The sequence below is a fragment of the Littorina saxatilis genome, linkage group LG12 (genome assembly GCF_037325665.1).
Source record: "Littorina saxatilis isolate snail1 linkage group LG12, US_GU_Lsax_2.0, whole genome shotgun sequence".
In the NCBI taxonomy this organism is placed as follows: Eukaryota; Metazoa; Mollusca; class Gastropoda; order Littorinimorpha; family Littorinidae; genus Littorina; species Littorina saxatilis.
This window is the reverse complement of record NC_090256.1, coordinates 53,304,147-53,328,068: the sequence shown is the minus strand read 5'-3', so window position 1 is coordinate 53,328,068 and position 23,922 is coordinate 53,304,147. Positions and strand designations below refer to the sequence as shown.

General features: G+C 42.2%; 1 protein-coding gene and 1 long non-coding RNA gene across 2 annotated transcripts in view; one reads left to right on the top strand and one right to left on the bottom strand.

The window, feature by feature from the left end:
* LOC138982242 (uncharacterized) overlaps positions 1-23,922 on the bottom strand; it is a 55,528-nt gene that overhangs the window by 22,515 nt on the left and 9,091 nt on the right. Inside the window, exon 2 of the long non-coding RNA XR_011460815.1 lies at positions 23,283-23,599. This is a non-coding gene — a long non-coding RNA (uncharacterized lncRNA). The remainder of the gene's footprint in view (positions 1-23,282; positions 23,600-23,922) is intronic.
* Positions 11,834-23,922, top strand: part of LOC138982240 (uncharacterized) — a 31,398-nt gene continuing 19,309 nt past the window's right edge. The window contains exon 1 of the mRNA XM_070355480.1: positions 11,834-12,328. The gene's annotated coding sequence lies outside the window, so the exon portion shown is untranslated. The remainder of the gene's footprint in view (positions 12,329-23,922) is intronic.

Below are 23,922 nucleotides of genomic sequence, written 5' to 3'. Positions count from 1 at the left end.
CGAGTGCTTAGAAGATTTCAGATTATTCTTTATTCTTTCTCTCTCCTGTTTGTTTTCAATGACATCATTTTCTCGAAGGCACTCTTCAAAACTGTCACGGTCCTTTGAATAGAACAATGTTATTGTTTTGAGTTGCTCTCTAAAGTCTTTCAGAACTGCATTGTATTTTTGTGTTAATATCCAAACTGATATTAATGCATGTCGTCCACTGAATGCAAGCTTTGCTAGTGCACTTTTCTTTCTAACAATGTCACGTTCTGCTGCACAGTCATCAATAATAAACAGTGTTGACGTGTTCTGAAAAAGATCGAAATAATGCTCCAAGCAAACATTTAGACGATCAGAAGGATTTACAATAAATATATTTTGATCAGACCATATGAATTTTCTCTCCTTGTATGTTCTGTTATGCTTTATGGTTGGACAGAATATGACTATGTGTTCAAAGTGATTTATGTAAACAGTCTGTAATAAATCCAAAACATATCTTGTTTTACCGCAACCTGTTGCCCCACAAATCAAAGAACAGTGTGGATCTTTTGGAAGAAAATCTAGATACTTCATTTTAACACGTTCAATAAACAATATCCTGTAATCTGCTTTCAGAGATGTTTAACTGCGCATCTGACACAACAAACACGTAGATCTTAACTGATTTACTACTACTCCCTACTTCCTTTTCAATTTGTATTGTGATTCCTTCTGATCCGTTTTCAATTCGCCTTCCACTTCCATGCAGTTTGTTGTCGTCAGTTGTTCTGAGATCCAGCCATAACGCATATTTATTTGTCAAGAAATCTTCTACGCCAACACCGTGTAAATGTAGATCTTTAGCCACAAGATCAGATGTTGGGTCTTTCAATCTTCCTCCAGTAAAGTACTTTCTTGCTTCATCATAGTGTTGGTATGGCAGCATGCCAGATGCAAATATTTGGTTTGGCTGCCCTTCAATTGTGCAATATACTCTATTGATTAGTGGATTGTAAAACTTTTCTATTTGCCTTTCATATGAATCTTTTGGTTCCTCAAACAACATAAGTATTCCCTTCATTGACCTAGCTGGTGTATTCAAGTTAATGTTCCAGATTGGATCAGCCTGGCTTTTTGAAAGTGTACTGTGATTCAACACTCTTTCATAATAGATAGGCAGCTTAGAACTGTACTGATTTTCTATAAGTCTAGCCAGTTCAGGATGGTTTACAACATCAAACTCTAAAGAAATTCCAGACACCTTATACTTTGCTTCCGGGTCTTGTGAAAGCATAACACGATCATAACTATTGAAAGTCAGGTCGTATGACAGCCTGTCACGCAATGCTCCTTGATAGAAGTAGTGGGGCTCGTATGTTGCAGAGACACTCATAAATCATTCACATCATGCAACAAACACCATACTTTGGGATTTTGTTCTTCATGATATTTGTCGTGATTTCTGATACAGAGCCACTTAAGAAATTGTTTTTTTTGTCTTTGATAGGGAATAAAAGGCTGCATTTACAGCAGACGAAATTCGTACCAAAAGCGCTCAGCAGTAAATATTCCCAACTCAGCAAATGTAAAATTCAATGGTTTACCATGCACCAGAAGTTGTCTGCTGATAACACATGCATGACATAAATACTCTTATGGGTATTTTTGTGTTCTGGTATTTAATTTGATCGTTTTTAGAATTTTATATATCCGCAGCATGAAAATTCAAGATGGCGGCCTCCGCAACATTGCGTGTTTTGATTTGAGCGAAAGCAACGTTTCTGAAGGTAAGTTTTCAAGAATACGCATCCATTCACCAATGTCACATCATTTTACTGTTTAATTCTCCCCTGGGGTCTGTTATTCATCGGGTGAAGCGCTGAAATGCAGAGACTTTGTTTAATCTTGCAATAGCTCATCAGCTGGATTGTGATGCTGTCAGATAGATCTAGATCTATCTGTTGATTACAAGTAAGGAAATCATGATCGCCACGCTGGTGATTTTAAACAGATTAAACGAACTTTGAATAAAAGGCGAGGAGAAAGAGATTGTTCATGGTATGATAAATGATTAGTCCTGCCTACGTTAAGGACTTCCATAAGGTGGGGAGGGGTAGAGTCAAAAACTGAGTGAGGGTAGGCCAGATAGTAGGATGACCAGCTGGAGATAAAAACACTCCACTCCCCATGTCTTTACAGTGTTGTGATCAAACTGTCAAAGACGGTAGGTAACAGACAAAAGCATACAGTGTATGCTAATCAAATGAGATAAGTGGTTTTGAAAAATGAAGAGGTACCGCTCTTTGAGTTTTACAATTTTGGTTTGTTGCTTGTTTCTCATCCTTTTGCTTATTTGAAGTTGACCGTGCATTGGTGTGAATTTTATTTTTACAGGATATATACAAGAGTTACACCACATGCCGGTTCCTGGGAACAAGCGTTCTGCATTTATTCCGGTGCCACAGAAGGGAGCCGATTTCACTAGTAGTAGTACTACTGTATCAAGGTTTGTTACCTAATACATCTTAACAGTAAGATATTTTTATTTGTATTAATTGGAACATGTTTGCACATCATTTGTAAGCGACCTCTGTGAATTTGATGGGTTTAACGTACGAACCCTCACTATGGTCAACATTCTGTTAGCGACTGTTTGAAGCGAATAAATGTAGCGGTCAGAAAGATTCCAGAATCAGTTGGGTCACTGGAAACTGTGTTTGTTTGTTTTTTAACCTGAAACAGTAAGAATTATACGAATTCATGAAATACAATTTTCTTTCATTTTGGTCTGTTGTGTGAAGACTTGCTAACCCGGCTTTGACCGACTCTCTGAGATAGTAAACATTATTCAAATACATTCAAATAAAAATGTCACTTTTCATCTTTTGTGTGAAGGGTACCCCAGGCTGATTTCCTGCACCATGGATGTAGAGGAGGCCAGACAGTCTGCTTCTCATTCCAGCTGTGTTGCGTTTTTTTCTGCTGGTGAAGTGTATCGCCACATTGCCAAAGCCATTGGCCAAGAGAAGTCACCCTGTCTGCCCATTTTGCATAGCCTTATAGGCTGTGACACTATGTCGTTCTTCAATGGTATTGGGGAATCAGAAGGCTTGGGAAGTATGGCAAGCATTTGAAGACGTCACTCAAACTTTCTTCAGGTTGTCTGCTCCTCTTTGTAAGCTGAGTACCACTGACAGGGCAGCACAAGAGCTTTTTGGTGTACATCTGTAGGACAAAACCAGCAACGTACTGGGTGTAAACAGTGCTAGACGGTACCTCTTCAGTAAAAAGAGCTGCCAAATTGACCATAATCCCCTTACAAGTGAGGTGCTGCTGCAGGACATGAGATTGAGAAGAGCCATCTACCTATTAGACTTCCAAACTCTGTGGGCTGGCAGTTCAAGGCTGGAAAGTGGGAGTCATTCTGGACGAGCTTTCAAGAGGTATCCAGCGTGTGCCGAGAACTCATGAGGTGTGCCTGCAAGAAGAGCTGTACAACAAAACGCTGCAAATGCTGCTAAGAAGGACTGCAGAGCACAGCTCTCTGCAAATGTGCTTGCATGCCTGTGAAAACTGTCAACATCTAAACTGTGCAAAAATATTATTGCACCCATTTTCATACCCCAACTCAAACTTTTATTCCTGTGTCATTTTATTCAAACTGTCTATGCCATTAAAGGCTCGCATCTTCGCTATCTGGCACATTTCTTTTTAACATCATCATTTACGCCGTCAAAATAAGGATACCCTTGACGTGACAAAGAGATGTGACAAAAACTTCGGGTACCTTTTAAAAAGCCGACGACAATTCCTGAGGCACAACTGGGTCACTGTTGTATACGAAGAGAAAGTCAACTTGATTATCCATCCAGAACAGGTTGTTTTATTTCGCCATCTTGCATATTTCTAGTGTTGTGCCATTGTACCTACTGATGTATGTGTCGATCTCACGGATGAGATTTTTATGTGTCAAATTTGAGGGATACCCAAGTCAACTAAAATCCATGTATTTTAGCAATGACCAAGTGGGTTGCGTTGAAACTTTCAGGAATGTGTGTCTACGCACGAGGCGTAGTTCAACCGTTTGAGTACACTTTCAAATCTTCACGAAATAATATTTTAAAAACTGCCACAGGTTTGTTGGCTTACATCCCACATATTTTTGACTTCGCATGTATATATGACAGATGGTTGTTTCAAGTACTGCCAAAGTTTCTTTTGAGTATAGACACTTGCCGGAATGTGCTAGTTGTGTAAACACATGAGAACAAACAACGTTTTCGAAATACAGCGATTATGAATTTTAGTCGACTTTTGAGTTGATACATTACATTTTTATCAGTTTTATTTTGGGGGTACCCTTATTTGGGCGGCGGTCAAATAACCCATGTAAAGGCCACCTTTTATCTTAAAAGTGTTCCAGTTAGCCAAGTTGAGTGCCCTCAATAGCATACATTGAATATAACAGCACAGGAATGAATGTTTTCGTTTTGGTATGAAAATTGGTGCAATATATTTATTTTTGCACAGTTTAGGTAATCCACAAATTCTTCAACCCTGCAACCCACACCGTCCAATCATTCTCTGCACCAACAATACATGTATTGTTTGTTTAAAAATGTGTTTGTGTTAGTTTCTATTGCAAGAGAATGTCTTGTAGCATCAAAAATGCCTAAATACCCTTTTATTGGCGGCCATTTTGAAAATTGTAAAAAAACTACTGATTTCTTAATTTTTTCACGGTGGCTCTGTATCAGGTTTTGTTAAGCAAAAGCAAATGTCCATTTACGCCAAATTTGCTGTTAATCACATGAAGTGAAATATGCCTAACATACCCAACCGTTTACACTGGCGGCCATTTTGAAAAATTGTTTAAAAACTACCCATTTTTTTATTTTTCGCGATGGCTCTGTATCAGGTTTTGTTAAGCACATAAAACTCTTCATATTTGCTTAATTTGGTGTTTGTTGCATGATTTGAATGATTTTGCAACATAGGAGCCCCACTAAAGGGAGGATGTGAATTTATGAGTTCAAAGTCAAGTGGAATACAAAATTTGTTTCCAAAAGCAACATTGACAGCGTTATCTTTTTTGTTGTCAGCTTTATCTCCTGCTCCTATTCTAACTTTTATCCCATTGTCTGACTGAATCCCTTGAAACACTCTGTTTTTCTTTTCATTGTCAGTCAACCAATTATCTGCATAAACTAAAAATACATCTGCATTATTCAATGACATCACTTCCCGCCCTTCCAGTTTGACAGTAATCTTCCTCACAATTGCTCTTCCTACATTATAAGCCAAAGTCCTATTTTCATCTGAGCCAGATTCTAATTCTAATTTGAATGATAGTCTTACAGTGCCTGGTACAATAACATCGTTCTTACCTAGATTAGGAAACCTAACAGTAAGTATTTCATTCTGATCAATAGTAGAAGGATTATTTGTGACTATAACTGTTTGCCTTATTCCTTTTACCCCGAGAGGTTCTTTCAGCCTTCTGTAAGGATCAAGAACAGAACCGAACGATTGTGCCATCTTTTTTTATTTTCAAAATAAAAAATAAGTTACAAATGGCAGAAGGTGGATTTGAAGATTTATTTGAGCCAGCGGACGACATGAGCGAAGCAATCCCTTTGGTTCCCTACCATCATTCACTGCATTATGAGGTGGCACGACATGAACTTCTGGAAGGTAAAGTTAGAGATTTCTACAAAAGTTTAGGAGAAGAACCTGATGTTTTAGATCCAAACCAGTTCAAAATGGAAGCAAATCATTTATATACAACTAGCGATAAAGGAGAAAAAGTCCAACTTACATATAAATCTAATCCTGCTAAGTTTCTATCAAAAGTTTCACTAAAACAAAAACTTACTGCTAATCGACTTAGGCAATTAGATATTGTGCCTAGCACACGGTCATCACCTTCCCATGTTGTTTCCTTACTTCAACAAGCAGAACTAGGACTACCAACTGCTACTCAAATAGAATCTGTTCCATTGCAAGATCTTAATAAACTTGCAGATGAGGCTGATCAACGTATACAAGAGATAGAGACTTCTTTTTCTGAGGAAACTTCACTGAAGACTCCACATGAACTATTACCTATGAGAGAAATAGAAGCCCTTAATCAATCACTACAAACCATCAGAGGCGAAATAGCAAATAATCTGTCAAAACTAGGTCAGCTGGATGAAGATATAAACAAAGAGAAACAAAAACTTGCTGATGCTGATGATTTGAACCTAGAACAAGAAGTAAAAAACAGAATTTCTAAGCGTTTAAAAGATTTGCAGGAGGAGAAAGCCATAAGGTTAGAAGTTCTAAGTAACAATAGAGAACAACTGAGAACACAGGTCAGCAGAATAAAAAATACAATTCAAAGAATCCTTTACGAAGACACAACTCTTGCTGAAAGAATTAGAACGCTTTTCAGAGAGCAGGGAATCACAATAGCTAGTATACTAACTGCGTTAGGATTTGCAATAAGCACATTAGTGTTAACATTCACAGGTGGCACTGTCACACCTCCACCTCCACCTTCACCTTCATCTCCATCTGATCCGGGATGGGTAAAGAAACAACTCAAACACATTGCAGAACTATTAAAGAAACTAGCAGCAAAAGCTTTGGGTGCACTTCCAGGAATCATTGGTTCAATTGTTAGCTGGCTGTTATCTTTTGCAGGTAAAGTTGTTGGTTTCATGGCTGAACATCTCTGGACTCTTATAGTTTTAATTGCAGGTGTTCTGCTAACGAGAATAAAGCAAAAGTAAGCCTACACCCACTCCACCAATTACTAGAGCAGTCTTCTGCGATTCATGATCATCACTAATACTAACAGCTTGATCATCCCTAGTGACAGAATGATCTTCACCTGCAGCGTGATCTTCACTTGTCACGCTTTGTTTCTGTTCATTGTGATATGGCTGTAACATCGTTCTGATTTCTGAATTCAGTTCTTCACCCTTTCCAAGCGGCTGGGTGTCACTAGCAATAATGATTTCATTGTTATAATTTGTTATTGTTCCAATCTGCAGCTGGAGATCAGAAGGTAACATGTAAAGGCCGTTACCAACAGCAAAGTCAACTTTTGATCTTGCATAACGGAGAGAGTCTTGATACCTTTTGATGCTGGAAGGCAGATCAACTGCAGAGTTTATGACATCTTCTAAATTTGATAACAACTGTTTCTGTGCACCAAACCCTGTGCTTGTTCTCATTATGTTTGATCGTGTCTGTGCCTGCGAGCCTAGCAAGCACCACGCATATGTTCGGATAGATTCATTGATCCTTTCAACACCTGATCCAGTGAAACCTTTGCCGGTGTCTAATATAAAAGTAGTCCATGCATTGTGGTGCTCTTGTTCTATTGATCCTAACTGTACCTGCACATTTGAAGAAAAAGATGTATGACCTGGCCAGTAATCAAAATTATACCTCCTGTGGACACCCCATAAATATAGTGTTCCCATGCCATGGTTTTTGTCTTGCTTTTGCCTAAAGTCGGTCTTAAAATCTATATTGAATTCATTGCAGAGACGCTCATACACTTTCATGTTTATCCTATTGTTGAATGGGTTCCAGCTCTTTTCATGCGGCATTGGTGCCTGAAGTTCAGACAAGATTCTCCTGCACTGATAGTAAACGTGAAATGTGTACACACACTTTGTCAGTAAGTTTGAATTATTCATGTGGTCTGCATAGGACACTCCACATCCTGTGGTTGCACAGAATATTGCAAAGTTTAACTGATTCTGATAGAACTGAATTGGGTGAGAGTTCCACATCTTTGGAACACTATCATTTTTGATTGGGGGATTTAGGTAAGAATGGAATGGGTCAGGCACTTTAACGCGAATGGATTGTGTTTCTGTTACAGCAAAGTCCAACTCATGGAAAGAAATAGTCTTTGGATTGTAATATGGTCCAGTTTTGTATTTAACGTCTTTGTTGAATTTATACTGACTCATTTTTGTTGTTGAATAAAAAATGTTTATCACACTAACAAATGTGAAGACTAGTGTGCCAGTTAAACTTGCAAACCCTATCAACAATCAAAATGGAGGAATGAAAGTTGCACTGCATGAAATTATGTACAAGGTTACTTGGTATAATATCAGTAAAAAAAAGGCTAACAACTGGGTTAGAATTAATGGTAAAACACATTCTGTAGAAGATGGTTACTATGACTTCTGCACTTTAGAGAAAGAATTGTTTGCTCCAGTAGGTATTACAGCGAGTTTAAATCATGCAAGTCTCATTGCTACTCTTACTATGCCCAAAACTAGAGAAGTAAACGTTGAGTTTCCAACCAAACTCCTTGATATGCTTGGAATTACAAATTTATACAAGGGAACACGTCCCATTGACATGGATGTTAACAGTGTACTGTTTGTTCACATGAGAGAGCTTAACACATCCTATAATCTGTTTAATGATCAGCGTTCTGATCTGCTTAGGATTCTTCCACCGAGTGATGCCTCTTTTTGTAAAATGCACGTGCCAACATTTAAGACACTTCAGTTCAAGGACTTGGAGGAAGGGTGTCATGAATTCCTACACATTGATCTGAAAAATCAAAGTGGACAACCAGTTGATTGTTTGTTTAACATTACATTGGAAATAGTTCCATAAAATATTGAGTATTAAAATGTCGAGTGGACCTACAATAGCTTATCCTGTTGCATGTTCAACTATAGAGTTGAAAGATTTAGCAGATGCTATCGACTTTGAGAGCAATGCTGAAGTTGGTGCAGTGTATGCATTCGAGTTTACAGACACTGGTCATTACAAGAGAAAGGAAATCGACGATGAAAAGAAACCAAGATTCCTCAAACTAGGTCAAATCCGTGATGTTAATGTACCTGATCCAATTGTCGATGACACATTCTACATGTGGAAACATCAGAATAAAAAATGGGTACTTAGTCCTGTTATCAAAAAGATTGACTGGGAAATGAAGTTTGAATTTGTGAGTCCATACACTCTTGTTGGAAAAGACGACACATTCCGTAAGTCAATCAATGCTAAACCACTAATTGTTAGCCTTGTTCCTGCGTTTAACAGCAGGGGAGAAGTTGCAGTTAAACCTTTCCATAAGAACAACTATCTCATTCACAGAAAACAAAGTGTTGAAAAGGACGCTGACACCATTGTCGATTTTATACCCAAGCTTCCAATAGGGCAGAATGCAACTATGATATTTGATATAGTTGTCAGGAAAAGGGAAGAAACCACAAACACTGTTCTAATGAGAGGAATAAATCTCAACTGGAGACCATTAAATGTTGAAGAAGTCAGAGTATTTATTGCTGTTCAAAAGGATTCTAACACAATAAAAAAACAGACGTCAAACCAAAATGTTGTTGTTAACGCAGATATAAATAATTTAACAGAAATAAGAAGTATTAATCTTACTTATCTTGATTTGATTGCTTTCTACTATACAGATAAGGTGTTAAGCAATGAACAGCTTCAAAGCTTAGCAGAAACACTGGCCAGTGAGAATTAAGATAAATATTTTATATTTTGCATTAAAAGATGACTAGCAGTGTGAAGCTTTATCCTAATATTGATGAAAGTGCAGCAGAAAGTCAACAATTCAGACTGGCACACATTAGTAATATACAAAAACAACTAGAAGATGAATTAGAAAAATATTCTCGCGCTAGACGTAAGTACTCAACAACTTACAACAGCCTTTCTAATGCCAGCACTGGTTCTACTATCCTTGCATCAGCTGCAGGTGTAACAGGAACAATTCTGTTAGCTACCGGAGTAGGGACTCCAGTTTCTCTAATCCTAGGTGGTGTGGCAGCAGCAGTTGGTGGTTTATCATTTATAGCATCAGCTATAATGAAAAAAATTGTGAAAAAGCTTGAAAAACACGAATCCATTTCCACTCTTGCATCATCAAAATTGTCTAGCCTAAAACTGTCTATCAGTAAAGCACTTGAAGATTCAAAAGTTTCTGACGAAGAATTCAAACAGATACAAACAGACTTTGATGACTACAAAAGTAAGAAAGCAAGTATTCAAACAAAAACACGAGCTGAATATAACAAGCCAATCGATATAGAAGATCTGAAAAAGCAGTTTTTAAAAAAGGGGATTCAAATAGGACGGGAAGAAAAAGTAAAAATAGAATCACTTGTAAAGAGTTAACTATTCGTTTAGACAGTCACATTGCATGTATCAGATATAATTCTAACAGTGAAAGAACACATGAAGTAAAGTTTGTAAATGAGAGAGCGTATTGAGCTTAAGAATGTTGTATAAGAGAAAGGGGGAATGTACGTTCTGGGTTACTGATTCCGACAGACCCGGCATTGGTTCAAAACAACCTTACTTTACTATATTTTTTTTGTATGGATTTATGCAGTATTTTTCTGATTTTGTCGCATGTTTCATTTTAGTAAAAGTTTAGTCCAGAAGCCTATTTTGCGTTAATATTTAGGGTCTGTCGGAATCGGTGAGCCAGAACGTACATTCTCCCTTTCTCTATTGTATTGTGTGTGTGTGTGTGTGTGTGTGTGTGTGTGTGTGTGTGTGTTAAAAACAATCAGATCAGAACTGCAAACAAAATATCCAGTACATATGCACAACTGTGATCTACAAGAGAAAAAACGTTTCCCAGTGCCTTTCAAAGGAAACCTCAATTATTTAAACCACGCTAAACTCCTGCTATGTGCATGTTCTTCTGTAATTCTGGTCTACAAACAAGCAACAAAATCAACAAAACAAAATACATGAACAACAAGGAATAGTAGTTGACCAAAAATGTACCGCGAATATGTGCCAGTTATCCGAGTTTAAACTAAATAACAACTGGATAGGCTTCATACACGATGGAATTACAAGAGATGGACCCTGGGTCACAGTTATTGGTCTGGGACACGATGAAACTACGTCACAAGTGGTCCGTGACATGATAAAACTAGGTCATGTTTAGACTGGGAATTGATGACATAATGGGCCAAGGACGACGCATCTACGACACATCTGGCATTGTGTACGTGTGTGTGTGAGTGCGTGCGTGTGCGCGCGAAACTGACACGGCCTTGATTGAGAACAGTGCGCGATGTTTGCCTTAATAAATGTTTTCTAGAGCAGGATACAAACTGATTGAATCAACCAAAGGGATCGAATTCTTCACAAAGCCTGCAGCAAGAAGAAAGAAGAACATGTCATTAAATCAGTCCGAGGGTTGAGACGAGTACTATGCATGAACTGCTGTAAAAGGTTAGGTCAGTAATAATACAATGAGTTGATCAAGTGACGCCGGAGTGAAAACCGTCACGGGGAGTAGGTTTGACAGGTACACACAATTTTCAGATACAGATACCTGTCAAGGTGTTAGTTCACTTCAGTTCGAGTTATTAAATTGCGGTTCAAGTTACCCTCATTGTTGTTGTTGTTGTTTGTTGTTGTTGTTGTTGTTGTACATCCTGAACTCAGGTCAAAAATGAGTTACTTCCCTTCTGGTCTCATTCAGAAACTGGCGATAGCCGTGGATCGATGATTATCAGAATGGTTGTTGTATGTGTGCGTGTGTGTGTGTGTGCCACGCACGGTGTGTGTGTGTGTATGTGTGTGTGTGTGTGTGTGTGTGTGCCAGTGCATGTGTGTGTGTGTGTGTTTGTTGCAGGGTGTTGTTGGGTTGTTTTCAGTGTTTTTGTTTTATTTGTGTGCTTTATTTGTTGGGGGTGTGGGGGAGGGGGGGGGGGAACAAAATTTGGCGAATAACTTTGTGTGACAAGTGATTTAAGGGATTTAAAACAAATAAAAATAAAAATAAATAAAAATGCAGAAATAATGAGAAAACAAAGGACAAACAATATTTTTGTCTTTGTTTCTTACTTCGTTTATTCCCCTCTTTTTCTCAGTTTCATACATTTTTTTGAATATATCCTTGCTTTTTTCCTTACAATCTATCGAACTGTTCCTTTCTCTGTTCATCCCCTTATTTTGTCAGTTTTTCAGTAATAAATACACAAGCACTGACCTCGAATACCAGCTAATCAATATATATATACACCCAGAGACATACATTGATCTATGTCTCTGATACACCCAAATACACTTATCTATACCCCACTGGGCTTTAATTCTATCCTCACAGCTTTACTCTCTGGCAATGTCCTCGCATACCTATTCCGACGCTGCATAGCAGTTTAAACCATACCTGCCCGTTGTATTCAAGTCTTGTCCCAACTTGTTCCAGAGTGGTGCATAAATTTACTGGAGGGGGCTTCCTGTATGCAACTGACAGAATCGGTCTTAGTGTTCGTTGGGTCCCAAGCCGATCATACATGCTTTGATTCCAGGGAGAGAGGATTTTTGTGCAGTGTTGAAGGTATGTTGTTTTAGTCACTCCGGTTTGTTGTTTTCTGTGTTAAAGGTGGGATTGGTGGTTGAGTGAATTGTTTTGGCGACGCCGGATTGTTGTTGTCAGGCTGATCGATATGATTGGAGCAGTGATCGGTTTTGCTCTTCGATCTGTCTATTTTCAATGTGTGTGCTGTGATCTTAGTTTTTCTTCACACAAAACTGTTTGTGAGTGTACTAGTTCAATTTTACATCAGTATCCGCGTCTTGGTACGATTAACATGAACCGGTGTCTGTGTCAGTGTGTGACAGTGTGTGTGTGCACTCCGACTGAGTTAGTGTGTGTGACGGTGGGTGTGTGTGTGTGTATGTGTGTGTGTGTATGTGTGTGTGTTTTGTGTATGTGTGTGCGTGTGTGTGTGTGCGTGTGTACTGATTTTGTTTCAAACCCTTCAAGTTCAGCTGGTGCGCGCATGTTTTTTTTTTTACCATGTCCATGTCTGAGGGCCCCAAAGGGGGGGTATCATCACGATCACGGGAAGGGAAATTTTAGCTTTCACGATCACAGTTACCTTGATTTTTGTTTTCACGATCACGAACACCAGTGGCAAATCACGGTCACGGTAAAAGTTGCATGTACAGAAAGCACGTGTTAAAGTAAACACATCCACACAGTAATTCGCTCCTCTGGATCTATTGTTTATTCAACACAAAGTGAGAACTGTTGCACTTTTTTTATTATTATTTTTTAATTCTCTTTCATACACACATAGAAATACATATCATAATTTGTAATCAGTAACAAGAATGTTGTTTTCATTGGTTTTTTTTCCTCTATCTCTCTCTCTCTCTCTCTCTCTCTCTCTCTCTCTCTCTCTCTCTCTCTCTCTCTCTCTCTCTCTCTCTCTCTCTCTCTCTCTCTCTCTCTCTCTCCACTCATACACATTCAACTCCCACACCCTCACTCACACACATGAATATATACTTGCACAATTTCACATTTCCAGAGCTAAATCTTGTAAACCCATTTTCTCAAAAACTATTGGGTGGATTGAAATTAAAGTACATGCATGTGTGATGGGTTCTTTATTTTCAACTTTGCCATACAATTTGAGGTACACCATCGCCTGGTTTCATGGTCTTGAAAAACAAACAGGAATGCTACAGGCCAAAAATGGTTTTATCTGAGCCTGCAAAGCAGGCGAGACAACTAGGGGGGTCCGGGGGCTAATGGTTAAAATCTGTGCAATCTGGTGCATTCTGGGCATCATTTTCTGGGCTGTAATAGTGTTGTGATCTTGTTAAAAATCCCATTTTAGCCTCCCCCCACCACCATTCAACACACCTCCAAACTGGTGAAAACAACACTACTGTGCGCTGGCTTCATTGAGACCGGCGCCCGGTCGCGTTGCGCGATATTCACACGGATCGTTTTTGCGGAAATTTTTCAACTTCACCGGAATAAATTTGACTTTACCGGATTTTGAAAACGGCTTTATCGGATTTCCGGCAATTTTTTGTTTGTTTGTTTGTTTGCTTAACGCCCAGCCGACCACGAAGAGCCATATCAGGGCGGTGCTGCTTTGACATATAACGTGCGCCACACACAAGACAGAAGTCGCAGCACAGGCTTCATGTCTCACCCAGTCACATTATTCTGACACCGGACCAACCAGTCCTAGCACTAACCCCATAATGCCAGACGCCAGGCGGAGCAGCCACTAGATTGCCAATTTTAAAGTCTTAGGTATGACCCGGCCGGGGTTCGAACCCACGACCTCCCGATCACGGGGCGGACGCCTTACCACTAGGCCAACTGTGCCGGTTTCCGGCAATTACCGGAAAAGTAGCATGCCTGACAAAATCCCCAACGAAAAATGTATGTTGAAAATAAAATGCTTTGCAATAATGCCCATCACGATCACGAAAACAAATGACGATCACGATCACGAGACTTGATTTTTTTGTCATCACGGATCACGGGCAAAGTCCCATCACGATCACAGAAATGGAAATTTCGGCAATCACGGTCACAGAAAGGTCAAAAAACGCCAATCACGATCACGATTTTAAACCCTTTGGGGCCCTCATGTCTGTGCATAAACACAACCCAAACCTCTCTGCCTATCGAAGTTATCAAGAACTTGATATCTGTCCACTCAAATTGAACAGGCTAACTGCGCATTGGCTCCGCTAACCACTCAACCTGTGTGTGTCAGTATTAGTGTGTACGTCAGTGTGCGTTTGTGCGCGTGCGCGCGCGTCGATCAGTGTGTGTGTGTGTGATTTGTCTGTGGTACATATATTCGGTTGTCTGCGGTTTCTGTGACCAATGTTATGCTGTGGCTGTTTGTGGATGATATGATCATTACAAATCGAACTAACTACACACTGCCTCATTGGCTAAACCCGGTGTAACACGAGAAAATTACTCCCACGAGATTTTTACTCCGGAGTAAACATTTCGTACGAAAAAGTTACTCCCTTTACGAAAAAAGCACTCCCCCATTTCACGAGAAAATTACTCCCCAAGACAGGTGAGTTCCGAGTAAACATTTTGTACAAAAATGTTACTCCCATGACGAATAAATAACGAATAAATTACTTCACCCAAACACAAGCTATTCAACTTCCCATGCCAGGTGTACGAAATTTTTACTCCCTTGTCCCCTGTTAGTCTTGGTGGTGGAAGGGGTGGAAGGAGGGTAGCGCGACATTCGTGTGCGCGAGATCACTTATTGGCATTATCCCTTCGCCCGCATCCCATTTTTGCCTACGAGATTTTTACTGGAGGTAAAATAATGGGGAGTAAAAATTTCGTGGAGGGAGTAATTTTTTCGTGCCTTGGGGAGTTCTTTTCTCGTACGAAAAGTGTACTCGGAGTAAGAATTTCGTACGAAATACTTACTCCGGAGTAAATTTTTCGTGGAGTAAAATTTTCGTGTTACACCGGCGCTCAGTCAACGACTACCGTTGTCGCGAGGCAGTACCGAATAACAGTTAAAAAAAAAAAATGTGTAAAGCCGTAAAGCCGTCCGAGTAAACTGAACTCTATGACGCAAGGTAGTATGCAAATGCGGGGAGGTTGTGGTGCCCGTAACTAAAACATAACCCGTTCGATCATAATGGGGATGAAGGCTTTTCTTATAGTCTAACCGCTAATGTGGTTTGCAAACACAAACGTGTTTGTGCGCTTCGAATTGGAATGGCGTCCGCCTGCCCGTTTGAATAATTTGTGCGTGACTGAAAGCTGGTGTGTTTTTATTGTTTCAGTCTTTATTTGTTTTAATGAAGAAGCACGATCTGACAAATCGATTAAACGTAAATATGGTCAGCACGCATATAGCATGGTTCCATGCTAGAAACGACAAGAAATCTTGAGAAAATCTTGTTCTGTCTTCAGTGCTGCTGTCTACATAATTCGTCTCGTGTCTGTCTGTCTGTCTGTCTGTCCGTTTGTATGACTGTCTGTCTGGCTAGCTGTACTGTTGAATGTGCATGTGTGTCTGATTGTCTCTGTGTCCGCGCGTGCCTGCTTGCGTCTGTCTCTTTGTTTATGTCTGGCATAGTCCCAATAGGGCCTGCATAGTGATAACATTGCTTCGCGGTCAATGTTAATGCCATCCGACTTATGATCGCGAATAGCAACAAAACATGTATACAGTCTCTTTTCATACCTCTATCTTTTGGAACATTGCGGCAAACCACTATAGCCTTCAACTAGTAGGTCTTAGATAGTGTGTAGCCTACAAAGACAGACATGGCTGAGAATAAAAGACTAGAGTGCCCCCATGGTCTTTCAATCCCAACATCATATCGATTAAACGCTTAGTACAATGCGGCCAGTCGTACTATTATTGACAGAGAGAACCACAAAGCCTATGAGCGGGTATTAAAACGACCAGGGCTTTGCAGTCAAAGAAGGGAACACGGTTTTGGAGGAGTTATTCCAAGGGGTTATAAACTGACTAGGGTTATCATTTTAGATCGTACAGTATAAACCCTTACGGTTTGCCTACTTACAAGTACAGTTCCAAGTCCCACCTCCTTGCTAAGTTTCCGTGAGTGTGCTTGATGATTTATTGCCGTGGTGTTGGTAACAGAAAAAGAACACCTGTTCAGTGGCTAACGTTCATGGTACTCGTCTGTCTGTCGCTCAGTCTGTCTTTCTGAAAGTCTGTCTGTTTGTCTGTCTGTCTTTCTGTCCCCCCCCCCCCCCCCCATCCCCGCCTCAAGAGAGAGAGAGAGAGAGAGAGAGAGAGAGAGGACGGTGTGTGAGTGTTTGTATGTGTGCCGCGTGTCAGTGTGTGTGTCAGTGTGTGTGTGTGTGTGTGTCAGTGTGTGTGTGTGTGTGTGTGTCAGTGTGTGTGTGTGTGTGTGTGTGTGTCTGTCTGTCGGTATGTCTGTCTGTCTGTGTTTGCCTGTCTTTTAGGCTGTCTGTCTGTCTGTCTGCCTGTCCATTTAATCGGCTGTCCTTTTTTCCTGTCCTCAAGGGCGGAGACTTGACGGGTCATAAAACAGGGTTATCAGTAAGCTCTGCTGTGTCGTATACTATTAATATATACAGTGCACTTCTAAGCACCACCCCTCGTTAAAATCCTAACGTTAGATGTTGTGGTGTTGGTTGTAACAGGGAAGGGGTTTATATAGACCTGTTCAGTGCTGAAAAGCTTACCATACTAGAGACAGCACATGGTTGATCTTCGCCGGTTTAGTTCAGTTTATCAATCAATCAATAGGAAGCTTATATAGCGCGTATTCCGTGGGTACAGTTCCAAGCGCTTGTCGAAGAGTTGTCAACACAGGACTAACAAAGAAGCTAACATCTACAGACGGACACGAACCCTATCACACACTAGCAAACCCTGATAAGCATACAACAAACAACTGTTTAACAACAATGTACACATCAATAGCTAGGCCCAAACAAAATAATATTAAGCACAAAGAAAACACCTCTCACAGAGCACAGCACAAGAATGTCTTTTGGGGCACAACACATCACGTCGAACGTGAAAGTCGCAGCCAGCTACGGGAAGAACTGAGTCTTCAACCTACTCTTGAACGCGTCAAGAGAGGGGCTCTGGCGAAGCTCAAGCGGCAGGGAGCTTTAACAGCTTTAACAGTTTAACAGCTCATCATGGTAATCATCTGTAAATGGTGTAATAGTGCTGTCAACATCCAGGGCAGCCGTTGTGCCGTTCTGAAAAGGTTCTCTGTGTGTCTGTCTATCTGTCTGTCTGTCTCTCTTTTCTCTCTGCTTTGTGCGTGTTATAATGTGTGCGTGTGTGAGTGTGTGCGAGCCTGTGTGTGCGTGTTTGTGTGTGTGTGCGTGGGGCAGAGCGGGTGTGGCAGGGGAGGGTGTGCTACGTGCGCATTCATTTGTGTTTGACGTTGTGTTCAGCATAGTATCATGTGTGCGCAAATATGCTTGAATGTCTCAGTGTATGCGTCCGTGCGTGTATTTTTATGGGGGCCAGGAAGTATATATTTATGCATATGGTTGCGTGCGTATGTTAACCTGTCTGTTTTACCTGTCTGTTACTCCAGGCTCTAAAATCTGTTGTCGTTTATTCGCTCTAGTGGCATTACTATCAATATTTCCTTCTCTCCGCGATGATCACCAATCTTTCACGCAGTCACACATGACTCGAGACTCACTCCTCACTTATTCTCGCGCCGAGGGTCTGTGTTACACGACACTTGAGATTGCCACAAGTTCTCAAACGTCGTATAGTTGTGTTCTTTTATTCTACGTCGCCCTTCTTCGCAGCAGCAGAAAACAACTCGTCAAATTGAGTTCGAGGATTTATTCAGCATTCAATACATACAACTGCACACCGTAGCAGAACTCAAATAGAAGCTCTTTTTAAACATTCAAATCGCGCTGGCATATATAGTAAATACTCAATCTCGAGAATATTCCAGACCGAACATGATACAACTACATTATACGAGCCGTGCATGGACTAAACTAGCGACATTCTCTTATGACGTACATCAAAAGCGCCGACACACTTAATCCGAACGAACGCCACGAACTCACGACTAAAACAGCATGGTAAACAACTTGTTTTGACAGGACTAGAAAGTTCACCTGCCTTCTCGTCCAAGCATAGATATTGTGTTTACAAAATATAATATCGGTACTTTCCCACAAAGTACAAATAAGTCAACCACATGCAACACACAAAACCGAACCAAAGCTCAGCAACGGCAGCGTTTCCTAACATTACCCCCAACACCAGAAGAAATTTACCTAATTTCTTTCAATTATTGAAACGCTACCTGTACACATATTATGTATACATAACAGATTGAAATCCAGGTATGTACATTAGTCTGTTGGAGAATGAACACAGTTTCACTCACATACTCGGCTGAGAAAATCTGCTCCAACATTGTCTGAACCTTTGATCGATTCCACTCGCATATCAAAGTTCTGCAAGTACATCACCCACCTCATGATACGATTATTCACGAACTTCGCAGAGTTCAGGTAGGTGAGGGGTTTGTGATCAGTCTGAAGCACGAATTTCACCCCTTGGAGGTAGAGTTCAAATTTCTTGATTCCCCACACGATGGCTAAACACTCTTTCTCCATGGTCGAGTAGTTCTTCTCGGCTCCTGACAGCTTCTTGCTGGCATAGCTGACCGGAAACGGTTTACCTCCATGTTCTTGCATCAGCATGGCGCCGATCCCTTCGTCCGATGCGTCTGTACGCAAGATGAACTCTTTGGCAGTATCAGGAAGGCGTAGCACCGGGTCTCGTGACATCAGGTCGCGCACGGTCTGGTATGCCTTCTCCTGAGCTGGTCCCCAGAGTATTCGGTTGGGGCATCCTTTCCGGGTCATGTCCGACAAAGGCGCCGTTATGGCGGCGAAGTTTGGAATGAACTCTCTGTAGTACCCAGCCAATCCAAGGAAGGATCGCACCTGCTTCTTGGTTTCAGGACGTGGCGCATTGAGGATCTTGGTGACGTTTTCCAACAAAAGCCCCTTTTGACCTTCCTTCAGTGAATGACCTATGAAGTCAACGTTGTCGGTCCCCAAAATGCACTTGCTGGGTCTCACTGTCAGATTGGCTTTTGTCAGGCGGGAAAACAGTTCCCTCAAAGTCTCCAGATGCTCCGCAAAGGTCTCCGTGTGGACTAGCAGATCATCCCAGTAGTACACAACATTCTTCATTCCTTTGAGCATTTTTCGCATTCCCCTCGTAAGGGTAGCACCACTGTTCACCATGCCAAAAGGCATCCGCAGGCACTCATACGTTCCGTCTGGAGTTGCAAAGGCGGTCTTTGGTATGTCCTCTTCGCGCACAGGAATTTGCCAATATCCCTTGCTGAGATCGATCTTTGAGAAGATCTTACTGCCAGTTAACTGTCGGAATAGATCAGTTGCCGTCGGCATTGGTTCAGGGTCAAACACGGTGATCTTATTGACTTTCCTAAAGTCAATGCATACCCTGTTTGTGCCGTCTTTCTTCTTGACCACAACAACGGGAGATGAGTAAGGGGATGATGACTCACGGATGACCCCCATCTTCAACATGTTGTCGATGTCCTTCTTCAAGGATTCCCGAGCCTGAAACGGGATAGGGTATGGTTTTGAGCGAACAGGAACGTCAGATGTGAGGTGGACTTCATGTTCGACCAAGGACGTAGAGCCTGGAACATCAGAGAACCTATGGGTGAAGTCGCCCATAAAATCATGCAGCTCCTTCTGCTGATCTTCTGTCAGGTCAGGTCCTAGCTTGACGTCATCCACTCCCTCTTTCTTGTGGAAGTCTCCCAACTCCAGTAGTTCCTCGCCGTCGAACTCGTCTAGTTCGGCTGGTTCTTCCACACTTGCTGCGACCTGTACTGCTTCCGGAGGTCTCTCCACATACAGTTTCAGGAGGTTAGCGTGGTAGATCTTGGACTTCTTGCCGACATTCACCTTGTAGTCGTTGATCCCTACCACGGCCTCAACCTCGTATGGGCCTTTCCACTGCATCAGTAGTTTGTTGTGATCAGTGGGAAGCAGTATCAGCACTTTGTTACCTGGTGTAAACTTCCTGTTTACGGCTTTGCGGTCGTAGTAGTGCTTTCCGCTATCCTGAGACTTTCTCAAGTTTTCTCTCGCAATCTCGAGAGTCTCCTCCAGTTTCTCTCGCAACTCGAACACGTACTGGTAACTGTTCTTCACTTCAGGTGTGTCCACATCTTTCGTCCACAATTCCTTTAGTATCTGCATCGGGCCTCTCACGGTCCGCCCGTACATCAGCTCGAACGGGGAGAATCCAGTGGACTCTTGTGGCACCTCCCTGTATGCAAATAGCAAGGCGTTGATGTAGCGATGCCACTGCCTTGGCTGCTCACTGCATAGTTTCTTCAGCGTGGACTTCAGCGTCGCATTGAATTTTTCGACCAGCCCATTGCACATCGGGTGATAAGGTGTCGTAGTCAAGTGACGAATGCTCAGCAGCCTGTTGACCTCTTCCATGCATTCAGAGACAAACTGTGTCCCCAGGTCTGTGAGGATCTCTTCAGGAACCCCAATTCTGCTGAAAATGTCCACAAGTGCCTCGGCAACAGTCTCGGTGTCAATTTTCTTCAGAGGCACAGCTTCTGGGTACCTGGTTGCATAGTCTACCAGGGTCAGTACCCAACGATGACCCTCTTCACTTGGCGGTTTGATCTCGCCGATGAGGTCAATGGCCACCCTCTTGAAAGGTCGGTCGATCAAAGGCATCTTCTGCAACGGCACTTTCGGGACCCTTCCTCGAGGTATGGTTTTCTGGCAAATATCGCACGATCGGCAGAATCGAGTCACATCTGCATGCAGTCCTGGCCAGTAAAACGCAGCCTGGATTCTGTCTGATGTCTTCTTGACACCCAGGTGACCTCCCATAATAGAGTCGTGGGCCACCTCCATCACCTGGCGCCTAAGTGGTTGAGGCACCAGAACTTGACGTAATGGCTTCCCACCGTTGACTCTCGGGTGCTGGAACACTCTGTACAGGATCTTGGCCTTTACTTCAAAGTGCACAGTGCCTTCGCCCTTGGTCATCTCCTTGACAGGACGACTCCTGTACTTTGTCAAGGTCAAATCAGCTTCCTGTAGCTGAATCAGCCGATCCCTGTCCACGACAGCAGTCGCAGAACTGTTGGTGACCCTGAGTGGCGTAGTTGTTTTGTCCTTCTTCGCCTGGGCTCTGGTCGTCACAGCACTTACAACCTGCGGCTGGTCGCGGCGATGCACAGTTGCTCTGTCATCTCGTAACAGTTCGCTGATATCTTCATTCGCGAATGGCAGTGGGTCTTCCTCCTCAGCAGCAGGCTGAGCTGAGCCCATTCTCCATTCGAAATCAGGGTCATCAGGACGTCTCGCACCCCCAATGTTCCCAATTAATAGATCGTACAAGGGCTTCTTCAGGCAGACGGCCTCAACTTCTCCGGTGAAGTCTGGAGTATCGATCTGGTCCTTCCCGTCAGTGAATGCTGGAAGTTCCGATGCCCTGTGTAGCATTTGCTGCTGGTTATCTCTTTGGCGTGGTGCCTCCTGCTGATTTTGAACACGCACCATTTCTGTCTGAAGCTCTAAGTGCTTCATCTCCATTTTTATTTGGAGCTCTAAGCGTTTCAGCTCAATTTGCCTTTCTTCACGCTGTGCTTCTCTTTCTCTTTCTTCACGCTCACGCTGCGCTTGTCGTTCTTCACGCTCACGCTGCGCTTGTCTTTCTTCACGATGCGCTTGTCTTTCTTTTTCTTCTCGCTCACGCTGCGCTTGTCTTTCTTTTTCTTCTCGCTCACGCTGCGCTTGTCTTTCTTCACGCTGCGCCAGCAGTCGTGTCTGGGACTCGACGAACTCCGTCAACTGCTTGCCTTTTAGTCCCAGTTCAATTCCTTTTCCCCAGAACTCAGCCATTCTGGTCTTTTCCGGTGCGTTCGTCTGTATTCTTTCACAGCCCCGAACGTAGACGAATGTAGTCTTCTAAAAGAACACAGTCTCTACTGCACCTCCGATGCTTCTCTCGTCGCTGGTCACCTTCGTAGACGCAGGCTGCCACCCTCCTCGTCTAACGTGACGGCGCACTCTGCTCACGATACGTACACGACGTACCTCAGTCGTATTTCGTAGTATTAATGCACTAGCTCCGCGACGAAGTCCGTCTCGTCCAAACGGCAGCTAACCTCTGTAATCCCGATACACTCCGGCGTCGCTCACCGTACCGAGCTGCGGCGATTACCAAACTCTTCACCAGTCACACCGAATCCACGGTTCCGTAGTCTCAATACTGATCCCTCAGGATACACCCGATTGATGGCTACCTCCTGTGACTGTCTTGACACTAGTCCTTGTTGCTGGAAAACCCTTGGCGTTAAACGTAGATCCTTGGCTTGGCCCCCAATTGTTACACGACACTTGAGATTGCCACAAGTTCTCAAACGTCGTATAGTTGTGTTCTTTTATTCTACGTCGCCCGTCTTCGCAGCAGCAGAAAACAAGTCGTCAAATTGAGTTCGAGGATTTATTCAGCATTCGATACATACAACTGCACATCGTAGCAGAACTCAAATAGAAGCTTTTTTAAACATTCAAATCGCGCTGGCATATATAGTAAATACTCAATCTCGAGAATATTCCAGACCGAACATGATACAACTACATTATACGAGCCGTGCATGGACTAAACTAGCGACATTCTCTTATGACGTACATCAAAAGCGCCGACGCACTTAATCCGAACGAACGCCACGAACTCACGACTAAAACAGCATGGTAAACAACTTGTTTTGACAGGACTAGAAAGTTCACCTGCATTCTCGTCCAAGCATAAATATTGTGTTTACAAAATATAATATCGGTACTTTCCCACAAAGTACAAATAAGTCAACCACATGCAACACACAAAACTGAACCAAAGCTCAGCAACGGCAGCGTTTCCTAACAGTCTGGATGAATGGTTTGCCAAGACTGACAAAAACTTCGATTTTACCTGTATGACAGTCAGTGACAGTGCAGGCCATTGTCAGTATCAGTCCTGGCACGGTGTACTGTCGGTCGTGCAGTGTAGTGTTGTCAGTATCAGTCCTGGCACGGTGTACTGTCGGTCGTGCAGTGTAGTGTTGTCAGTATCAGTCCTGGCACGGTGTACTGTCGGTCGTGCAGTGTAGTGTTGTCAGTATCAGTCCTGGCACGGTGTACTGTCGGTCGTGCAGTCAGTGTAGTGTTGTCAGCGAAGGGGTGCCAAGTCATGATGATTCAGGAGAGATGACTTTTGAACCTGAGCTGTAATCCATGTCAGAGTTCGGTCTGTTATAGAAACACGAAAATACAAAGCATGAATCCCCTGAAATCGGAATATGGCTGGCTAAATGGCGGGGTCAAAACAGGCATACGCGTAAAAAAAATTAAAAAATGTAAAAAAAACCACGCAAGAGTACGTTGAAGTTCATTCCATGAACGCACTGAGAAGAATAAGAAAAAGAAGAAGAAGAAGGTACCTGGGTTACATTCCTGAGTCCTGAGTGCCGAGGACTGATTGTTTGTTGTTACTAAAAACTAGTGTAAGAAATTGATTCAACGAAACTTCATCGCCATTCTACGCAGAAAGCAGTCAGACCGTTGTCCCCCCC